General features: G+C 47.4%; 1 non-coding gene across 1 annotated transcript; it reads left to right on the top strand.

Annotated features, from left to right (window-relative positions):
* Positions 1-1,703: 1,703 nt before the first annotated feature.
* LOC123570608 (U1 spliceosomal RNA) lies at positions 1,704-1,867 on the top strand. The gene has a single exon (XR_006694875.2). It is a non-coding gene; the product is annotated as a U1 spliceosomal RNA (small nuclear RNA).
* The last annotated feature ends 8,617 nt before the right edge of the window (positions 1,868-10,484 follow it).

Here is a 10,484-nt window from a genome sequence, read left to right on the forward strand (position 1 = left end):
ATCACAGCGAAAGAGATCTGACCTGACGCCATCTTGTTTCTAACGTCCAAGCTGTCCTTGTTCATTCCTGGCCACAGGCCGAAATAACTTTAGGAGGAAATTAGTTTATGGTTTAGCTGTGAAAGAAAGATGACAATATCCGTTTCCCAAAGCAAACCCCCTTCCTGCCTGGGGACTAGACTGCCTTTGCAGGACTAACAAATTAGCCATGAGATTAGAAATTATGGTTTAGGAGTTACATTAGCCTCTGGCTGCAAGATTCTAAACCTCCCCAAATTGTTCCTGGAGATCACGTCATTATTGGAAAACCTAAGATGAGTGCTTGAGATATTTTGCCGAGCCTGCACTCAGTGGATCAGGTGACATCAGCTAGACTGATAACCTGGCTCATCTGGTCTTGTGGCCCCCACGCGGGAACTGACCCAGCACAAGAGGACAGCTTCAGCTCCCTGGGATTTCATCTCTGACCTGACCAATCAGAACTCCCAACTCACCAGCCCCCATCCACCAAATAAAGAGTGCAGCTCTTTATTGCAATTCCCCTGTGTCAAAAAATTGGCTCTGTCTAAGCAGCAGGCAAGGTGTACCTGTTGGGCAGTAACACTACCCCCAAAACCCACTACACACGGAATGACTCAGTTTATAGGAAAGCAAAGGGCAGGAAAAACTTGCCTGATAGATTTGCAGAAATGGGGGTGGAAACCATTAATAAGTCTGTGGAGTATTGTCAGAGTTTGGTGTTGTAGTCTACATATTAAAAGTAATCAGTTAAACACCTGAAATAAAATTTCCCCCAAATATTTTTGCCGAATTTGGATGACTTTGTTTCTGCATTTGCAGAATATAAAGTGTTAACATGAGGTAAGCGCTAAGGTCTAGAGAAGGCAGTGGAAGAGATGACAAAACGACTCCAGCACCATGCCTGAGTCCAGTGTGCTCTGCTGGGGCAGCACATTTTTGTACATTGCTGTATTTGAAAAAACCCTACAAGATTCATGAAACTGGACAACAGTCTTTATAACACTCCTAGTGATAAAACAAGTAAGGATGGCTGGTTTGCAGTCATCTGAGCAGCCTCTCTAGTTTCATAGATACGGTTTCTCTCTGATATTGAACGACTTCCAATGTCAAGCGGAATGCTGTATCACAAGGATAAACGTTTGTCAAAAGAACCGGTTTTCTTTGTAATCCTAAACTTTCTAGTTTGCGCATTAAAAGTCATTATTTGAAGAAGAGAGCACAGACTCCAGCTGGCGGCCAAAGGGGTCCTTGGCATCACAGGCTAAGAACCTACTTCTTTGGGAGAGAGCAGGGGCGGGGAAGGGAGGGGAAAGAGATAGAGGCAGGCGTCATTTCCTCAGCCGGCTCCGGCAGCGGGTTGGTCGGCTGAGTGGCAGAGGGTGGGACAGAAGAGCAGACAGGGACCGGGAAAGGCGCTGTCGGTGACATCACAGATAGGGCGATTCCTATGTAGATGAGGCAGCGCAGGGGCTGCTGCTTCGCCACGAAGGATTTCTTGTGCTGTGGGAGCAAGTCCAGGACCGCCGGCTGGACGTCATCGTCCCAGCTGTGTGTCAGGGCTAGGAGGACTCGGGATGGCATGGTGGGGGCGGTGGGGGGGGGGTGGCATGCGCGTGGCAAGTGACCGTGCTTGTAAAGGGTGAGGCGTATGGGGCTGTGGCAGGGTGGAGGCCTGTAAATTCATACTTACCTGGCAGGGGAGACACCATGATCACGAAGGTGGTTTTCCCAGGGCGAGGCTTATCCATTGCACTCCGGATGTGCTGACCCCTGCGATTTCCCCAAATGTGGGAAACTCGACTGCATAATTTGTGGTAGTGGGGGACTGCGTTCGCGCTTTCCCCTGATTTTTTTGTATTGCAAAAAGCAGAATATAAGTGAAGGAATGGTTTTGGCTTTTATTGCTTCATTATGAAGTAACATGTTGCCGTCTTTCTCGCTGGAGAGTTATGAAGCCCTTGTGATCACGTTTACTACAAACTAACTAGCGCGAGAGTTGTATAGCTCTTCCTTTAGTACATAAGGCTGCTAGGCTGAGGGAGGCGAATCACCTGAGGTCAGGAGTTTGAAACCAGCTGGCGCCTGTAATCCCAGCTACTCAGGAGGCTGAGGCAGGAGAATCTGTTGAACCCGGGAGGTGGAGGTTGCAGTGAGCTGAGATCGTGCCACTACACTCCAGCCTGGTGACAGAGCAAGTGATGCTGCTCTTAAAAAAAAAAAAAAAGAAAAGAAAGAAAAAGGCTGGGCACTGTGACTGAAGTCTGTAATCCCAGCACTTTGGGAGGGCAAGGCAGGCGGATCACAAGGTCAAGGGATGGAGACCATCCTGGCCAACATAGTGAAACCCCATCTCTAGTAAAAATACAAAAATTAGCCCATCTGTAGTCCCAGCCACTTGGGAGGCTGAGGCAGGAGAATCACTTGAACTCAGGAGGTGGAGGTTGCAGTGAGCCGAGATCGAGCCACTGCACTCCAGCCTGGGCAACAGAGTAAAAAAAAAAAAACTCCGTCTCAAAAACAACAAAACAAAACAAAAAAACCCACTGCAAAGCATAATGCATTCTACTTGATTTAATCTATGTTTAGCTTTAGAGGATTCGTTTAGAAAAGTGTCTCTCTAAATGTGATTGAGAGTTCAGGAATTCCTTCATTTCTGTTTCTGTCTCTTTGTCTTCAGTTAAATTCATGCACTATTAAATGGAATATTTGTAAAATAAAAATAGAGCCTAAGCTCAATTTTACAAAAGCATATACATATATACATGTATATATATAAAATATATAGCTCCCATATATATGTATATATAACATGTAGTTCATATATATCTTTATTGTTCTTTTTTTTCTTTTGTGGGGGCGTGGGGGGGACAGTCTAGTTAAAATATGTATTCTTCTCTCTGTAGATATACCAGAAGAACATGACTCGATCAGTGTTGCCCTGATGTTAACAAAAGTTATTTTGAATTTAGGATGATCAGAAATTTTACATATCTGTACTTTTTATGTATTGCTGGTATGGTCTATGCTAAGCATGTATTTTTTTTAAAAAAATGAGAGTAACTTTAAAATGATTTGGAAGAAAAAATATGTATATGTGAACAGTACTTAATTCCAAGTGGTGGGAATATGGATGACTCATTATCTTCTTCTTTCTGTATCTTTTATATTTTTAAATGGAAAAACTCAATGACCTGGAATTGAAAGAAACAATTTGGAAGGGGTGTAGGGCAGGTGAGAGGAAAATGCAAGGAAAGGACAAACCCAGTTCTTGCAGGACCGTGTTTAAGTTGAAGGTTTCTGGGGATCAGTTGTTGGGATAAGAAGGATATGGGGGAGGCAGGAGAATCATGAAAATATTTGGGACAGTGTATTGCCTGTCATATCATTCCTCCTCCTTTTGTGTTTCTTCAAAAGAAATATACAGACTTATGTTTCTTTTCAAGCATATGTACCATTTGTGTTTCTCTTTTATTAATGTAACTGGTGAGTTTATCTTGCTGGTTGCCCAGAAAAGCCAATGGAGCTGAGAACAGCAAGCTTTCTGCAATAGAGAAAGAATCTAATAAATACAGAGACAGCTAAGTGACCAGGACAGAGGTTTATTGTTACTCAAATCTGTCTCCCCCCAAAATCAGAGGGTACTTTTTTTTTTTTTTTTTTTTTTTGGATAGTTTGGTGGGCAGGGGGCTAGGGAATGGGGAAAGCTGATTGGTTGGGTCGGGGATGAAAATCACAGGGAGTCATAGCTTATCTTCCTGCACTGAGTCAGTCCCTGAGTGGGGGCCACAGGACCAGATGAGCCAGTTTACCAGTCTGGGTGTGCCAGCTAGTCCATCATAAGGCATAAGGCAGGGTCTGAAAAATACCTTGAACACCAATCTTAGGTTTGACAGTAATGATGTTATCTATAGGCACAACTCCCCGGGGAGCTTAGGAATCTTGTGGCTTCTGGCTTCATGGCTCCTGAGCCATAATTTCCAATCTCCTGTCTAATTCGTTAACTTTGCTAAGGAGGTCTGATCCCCAAGAAACGAAGAAAGGAAGAGGTTTGTCTTGGGAAGGTGTATCATCTTTGTTTCAGACTCAGACTTGGGACTAAACTCTGGTATTTAGCCTGGCCTATGTCCAGGAATGGACGACGGAAGCTTGGAGGTTAGAAGCAAGATGCAGTGCTCAGGGTCACTTAGCCAGGGAACAAGGATTTGAAAGCAGGAATTTGAAGTGAAAGCAGCCTGGCTCCAGAAGATGTTCTCAGAACCACTGTGTATGTATTTCTCCTAACAAAAGTGCCCTTGCAAAAATTATGACAGTGAGAAAAACCTGACATAGGAATAGTATGATAGTGAAAGAAATCTGCCCAGAGTGACCCTGGGCAGGTAACTTAAAATCTCTGCATCTTAGTTTTTTCATACTGAAGATGAATATGATGGTGTGACCTTGGCCTGTGGTTAAGGACTAAATAAGTAATCATGTGCACTCATTGACTGTGCCTGACATGTGGCCCTTGGCATATCAGGCAGAGTTGATGATGTGCATATGTTACTTATTTGCATGTTAGCTCTTGTATTTTGCCTGCAACACTGCACAAAGAGCAGATGTGGCCAGGTGCGGGGGCTCATGCCTATAATCCCAGCACTTTGGGAGGTCGAGGTGGGCAGAGCACCTGAGGACAGGAATTCAAGACTAGCTTGGTCATCATGGAGAAACTCTGTGTCTACTAAAAATACAAAAAGTAGCCAGGCATGGCAGTGCACCTGTAATCCCCGTTACTCGGTAGGCTGAGGCAGAAGAATCACTTGAACCCGGGAGGCAGAGGTTGCAGTGAGCTGCACTTGTGCCACTGCACTCCAGCCTGGGTGATAGAGTGAGACTCCATCTCCAAAAAACAAACAAAAAGAGCTGATGTGATGAAAATTTGTTGTATTGAAGTTGTAGCAGTGATACTTTCCAGTGGCGGTGCACCCTCCCAGGGAGACTGCAGCAATCCTCTCACCAGCAGTAACCTCCTGGGCTGGGCGGTCCCAGGAAGGCCCCTCAATCTCCAGCAGGTTTGACCCTCTAGGAGCTTCAGGAAATGAGCTAGAGAAGTATTTCTATCTGGGAGGAACTGGGAGTTCATTAGCTCGTCTATTCAGCTCATCCAAAGGGGAACTATGATTCAATTTCTTGCTTCAAACCTGCCCCAATAAAATTTTTATCATTTTACAGTAGAAGACATTTGCACATGTAAGGGAGGAAATATGGCTTTTCCTAACCCAGCCTAGGTTCACTGCTGAGAACCTTACAGCAAAAGACAAACAAGAGAAGAGAGCATATCTAGTTATTTAATGTAAGTTTTACATGACAGAAGAGCCTTGCTAAGGAAATGAAGGCCTGAAGAAATAGCTAAACTTCAAGTTTTTTTTTTTATTATTTTATTTTTTTAATGGTAGGTTTGATGAATACTGGATAGCTATAGAGAAGTGTGATATGATGAAAGGAGTATGATCTAATGGTAATAAACTGGGGGAAACGTAGCCAGGCCTGTATGTTCAGACTCTGTGTTGCTGTGTTTTCAGACACAACAATGCACATTTCCTCTGGGTACAGAGTGGGCACCTCTCACGTGAGAGCCTTATGATCAGCTTCAGGAAAGAAGGGCATGGGGAGAGTGACAGTGACCTTCCTGATTCTGTTGTTTTCTCAAATTCCTTTAGCATAAAATATTCAATACCCCGAATTGTTATATTTTGGAGTAGTGTGTCCTGAACCCCACCATGTACATGCTATAAAACCCAGAATCTTTGAAGAGTAATACTTATGACTATAAAATACTTAAATTCAAAATACAAATTATGGCTGGGCATGGAGGCCAGCACAAAATCCCAGCACTTTGGGAGGCCCAGGCAGGCAGATCACTTGAGTCCAGGAGTTCAAGACCAGCCTGGCCAACATGGCAAAACCATTGTCTCTACAAAACATACAAAATTAGCTGGACACTGTGTTGTACACCTGTGGTCCCAGTTACTTGAGGAGGGCGGGCTGAGGATCAACTTGAACAATATCATATGTAAAAATAAATTTTTTTTCCTTTAAGTTCCTTTAAGTTTAGTCAAGTGAAGCAGTGGGAGTGCTCCCGTCCCCTCCCCTCCCCCTCCCCCTCCCCTCCCCCTCCCCTCCCCCTCCCCTCCCCTCCTCTTCCCCTCCCCTCCTCTTCCCCTCCCCTCCCCCCTCCTCTCCCCCTCCCCTCCCCTCCCCCTCCCCCTCCCCTCCCCCCTCCCCTCCCCCTCCCCCCTCCCCCTTCTCTCTCTCTCTCTCTTTCTTTCTTTTAGACAGAGTCTTGCTCCGTCGCCAGGCTGGAGTGCAGTGGTGCAATTTCAGCTTAAGCTCACTGCAACCTCTGCCTCCCGGGTTCAAGCGATTCCCCTGTCTCAGCCTCCTGAGTAGCTGGGGTTACAGGCATGAGCCAAGATGCCTGGCTAATTTTTGTATTTTAGTAGAAACCGGGTTTCACCATATTGGCCAAGATGATCTCCATCTCCCGACCTCGTGATCCGCCCGCCTCGGCCTCCCAAAATGCTGGGATTATAGGCATGAGGGATAACAATTTTCAATGCATGCAGCCAACCTCTACATATTGGTACTCTTTGACTGTTCAATTTTCCATCCCAGGCCCTGCAGTCCAGCTTGGAAGGGGAAATGGAATTTGTGTGTTTTCCTTCCTGCCAGTTCACTCCAAGGAGCCAACAAGGCACCTCTCTCCCATCCCCCACCCCCACACCTCCGCACGCCCTCCAAACTGAGCCCTTCAAAGACTGCGGGGTTTTTCAGTCCTTCGTAACCGCTGAAAATTTTCATATTTGCACAATATGAAAATCAGGGCAATGGTCCTGAGCGCCTGGAGGGACATCTTAGCTTGCTCTCAAGACCCACCATGAGCCACATCCACAGTGTTCTGCCAAGCAGAAGAAAAGATTTTTGCATCTGTCACGTCCTAAAGCATCTCTCCTTGGGGCAAGGTCCTGGTTGGGCGAGGGGGAGCCCCTACCGTCCCGCACTTATCCCTTGGAGCTGCTCAGGCACCTCTTACCCGTGGCCCTGCGGGAGTCTGGCCCGGCGACCGAGGATCAGAACCCGCGCTCCCAGCCCCGGCGCTTGAAGAGGCTTCCTCGCCGATTTCTCTTTTCGGCTGAAATCTTTGGGAGGAAATAATGAGATTTCCCGGAGTCAGGTTCCAAAGCTTAGTGAAACAGCGACTTTTAGGGCCCGCAATAGAGACGTAGGATCTAGAATTTCGGCTTGGAAATCTGAATATGAAGAACAGTATAAATTAACATTAGGAATAGGATGGGCCATCTGAATAAAATAGTGTTATTCCTAAGTTAAGTCTCGAACCATCGACCCTAAACTGAGATACAATCTCCAATGACTGAGCTAACCCCATCAGAATTTCTCATGCCACCGTTTACTTACCAAAAAGACAATAGGTGCCATTACGAGATTTCCTGGGTGAAAGGAATCTTGGGGTGGCAGCCTTTTTAGTGGAGGAGACCTCTCACCCCGAGGCCCAGGGTCTCCCTGAGAGGGGGTGGGGACTTGTTCGGTTGCTAGGGTGCTGGCTGCGGGGTCCGGGCCTCCGATTGCAGGCGGCCAGGAGGCTCGCCCAGGACTGGGACCAGGATTGGTGACTCCGATTGGATGTTTCTCTGTGGTCCAGGCCACTGCGAGAAACCAGTTTCTGAGACCCGGACCCCTGAGGAGGGGACGGGAGAGGAGGAGGGACATCGCAGGGGACGCATTGCGAGGCTGGAGCCGGAGGGACGAGGGGACTATCAACAGCAGAACTTGCTTTGCTGTGACCCAAACCTTCCTGTCTCTTCTCTAACCCAGGACTTGGTACAAGGGCAAACGTAAACCACATCCCTTTCACTTTGTCTTTGAGGCGGGAGTTTGCTTCCCAGAGTGGCTTCTGGCCAGAGTAGAAGTCCAGTAAACAACAAGGTCCCACGGAGATTTGAACTCGGATTTACTTAATTCAGAGTCCAGAGTGCTCACCATTACCCCATGGAACCAGCTGTTGAAAATATTGTGTTATTGACATTTGGCGAGTGAATTCTCAGCTTCCATAGTCACCAGAATTTCCTTTGCAGGTGGTTTTTTTCTCTTTGTCACACGGGACTTGAGTATCTTTAATCTACAGTAGGAGGAGTCGCCCCAGATTTACCTCTCTCTGCCCTTCTCTTTAGGTTTCTATCTCAGAGAATGAGATTAAGCACCTTTGGGGATTAGGGTCAGGGAAGAACTATATTTAGGTCTCCACTAAAGCCACCAGTTCTGCCTGGGTTGCCAGAGTTTCCTGCCCTGAAATAAACATTCTGCCCAGACCTCCTTCCCGCTGGGGTTTCTTTCTTTTTCTTTGCAACTCTCCTTTTCCCTTTATCCATGGAGCACTGATGACCATTTCCGGAACAAGATTTGGGATATGCTGAAATTTCCGCTCTTCTTATTCTGCCTTCTTCTCCTCCTCTTTCTCCTCCTCCTCTCATTCTGTTTCCAATCCCCTCTCTCCTGGTCCCTGTCTTCCTCACACTACCCCCACACCCATTTTCCCCAGCTCCCTCCAGCTCTCCACACTTCCTGCCTCCCTCTCCTCTGTTCCTTCTTGGCTACCATTCCTCTTCCTTCTGTAGGCTCCCACCCTACCCACCACCAGCCTCCCACACGCAGCCTACACTAACAGAAGAATGGACTACCACGATCTGAGAGGAAGTTGAGGAATATGTTCCTAGTCAGGACACTTTGGGGGATCTTTGCTGGGAGTGTAAGTGTGGTGACACCAACCGAGACGATGAAAGTCAGCCAGTACTTGAGGCCTGGGGAGAACCCACAGATCCAAGAGTCACATTCCCCGCCTGGCGCTGTGGCTTATGCCTGTAATCCAAGCATTTTGGGAGGGCGAGGCAGGCGGATCACGAGGTCAGGAGATCTAGACCATCCTGGCTAACACGGTGAAACCCCGTCTCTACTAAAAAAATACAAAAATAATTAGCTGGGCGTGGTGGCAGGTGCCTGTAGTCCCAGCTACTGGGGAGGCTGAGGCAGGAGAATGGCTTGAACCCAGGAGGCAGAACTTGCAGTGAACGGAGTTGAGATCCGGTCACTGCGCTCCAGCCTGGGTGACAGAGCGAGATTGCGTCTCAAAAAAAAAAAAAAAAAAAAAAAAAAAAAAGTCATCTTCCCATTCCAAAAGGCTACATCTGATTGCCAAAGTCCAAGGAAATTGAAAACAGCAGGAGCCATTGTTTTTGCAAGTCCAGTTCCAAGTGGAAAGATCATGGGGCTTCCTTCCAGCCGCCGCAAGGTCAGCACACAGGAATTTGCATTGCCCAGGACTCAGCCGGTACCCTGGATGCCTGACTGGGGCCTGTCCAGAGAAAAGCTAGGCGTGGGGCCCATTTCCACCTAGGCGGAGGTTCCTGGGGAAGTAGGCACTCACCAAGAGATTACCCCTTGCTGTCCTCCTGAGGGTGTGTGGAGCCTCAGCGCTGCTACTTCTTGGACTCCACCCTCCGGATGCCACCAGCTCTCGCTGTCCAGGGCTTCCAGTGAAGTCTCCAAGGTTCTGATTTTTGAATCGTCCTGATTTGGTGTGCCAAGAGCTGCCTCCCACAAAGTGAGCAGGTGTGGAGAGCTGCCAGATCCAAAAGATAAAATCACAAGGGATTGCCAGCTAGATAGGGACAGAGTCCCCTCTCGATTATGATTCGGATTCAAAGGGTAGATGTCATGGCCCCTAAACATCACAGCATGACCAGGGCATGCCACCCACGACCTGCAGTGCCCTTGCACCTGGTTGGGTGTAAGTGATTTTACTTAAGCAGACAAGTGTTCTCTTCTGGACTTTTTCCTTCCTTTGTGGCTAGATCTCTCTCTCTCTCTCTCTCACTCTCTCTCTCTATTTCCCCATAAGTCCCCGCATTCTCTACCCCACCTTTATTTTCTCTCTCTGTTTCCACCCTGCTGCCCCACTTCCACCTGCTTTCTCCTGTTCAGCTTTCATGGTTCACCCCTTCCCTGCCCATTGGCATCCCCCAAACTAATGCTGCTGCACTGTCCTGGGTGGGGAGATGGATATGGCTGTAGACGGTGCCCTCCAGAGTGTCCAGGATGGGGAAACATGGTGCAGCTGCCAGTATAATGGTTTAAAAGAATGGCCACTTTCAAAAGCCTTTCACATCTCCTGACCTGGGATCTTTTGGGACTAAAACATTATGGACCACAGTGGAATTCTTCATCCTCCAGGACCTTGTGGTGGATGCCTTCTGTCACTGAGCTTTCATGGTGTGGCTATTAAGTGCCAGGTCCTGCTCTTGGACAGTGTCATCATTGTGAGGAAGTCTCAAGTCACCACTCATAGAGTGGGTCTGGAGCTCACCTCTGCAGGCATCAAGAGGTGTCAGAGAGAAAGGGGCATGACCAGTTTG

Source organism: Macaca fascicularis, chromosome 1 (assembly GCF_037993035.2).
Source record: "Macaca fascicularis isolate 582-1 chromosome 1, T2T-MFA8v1.1".
NCBI classification, from domain to species: Eukaryota; Metazoa; Chordata; class Mammalia; order Primates; family Cercopithecidae; genus Macaca; species Macaca fascicularis.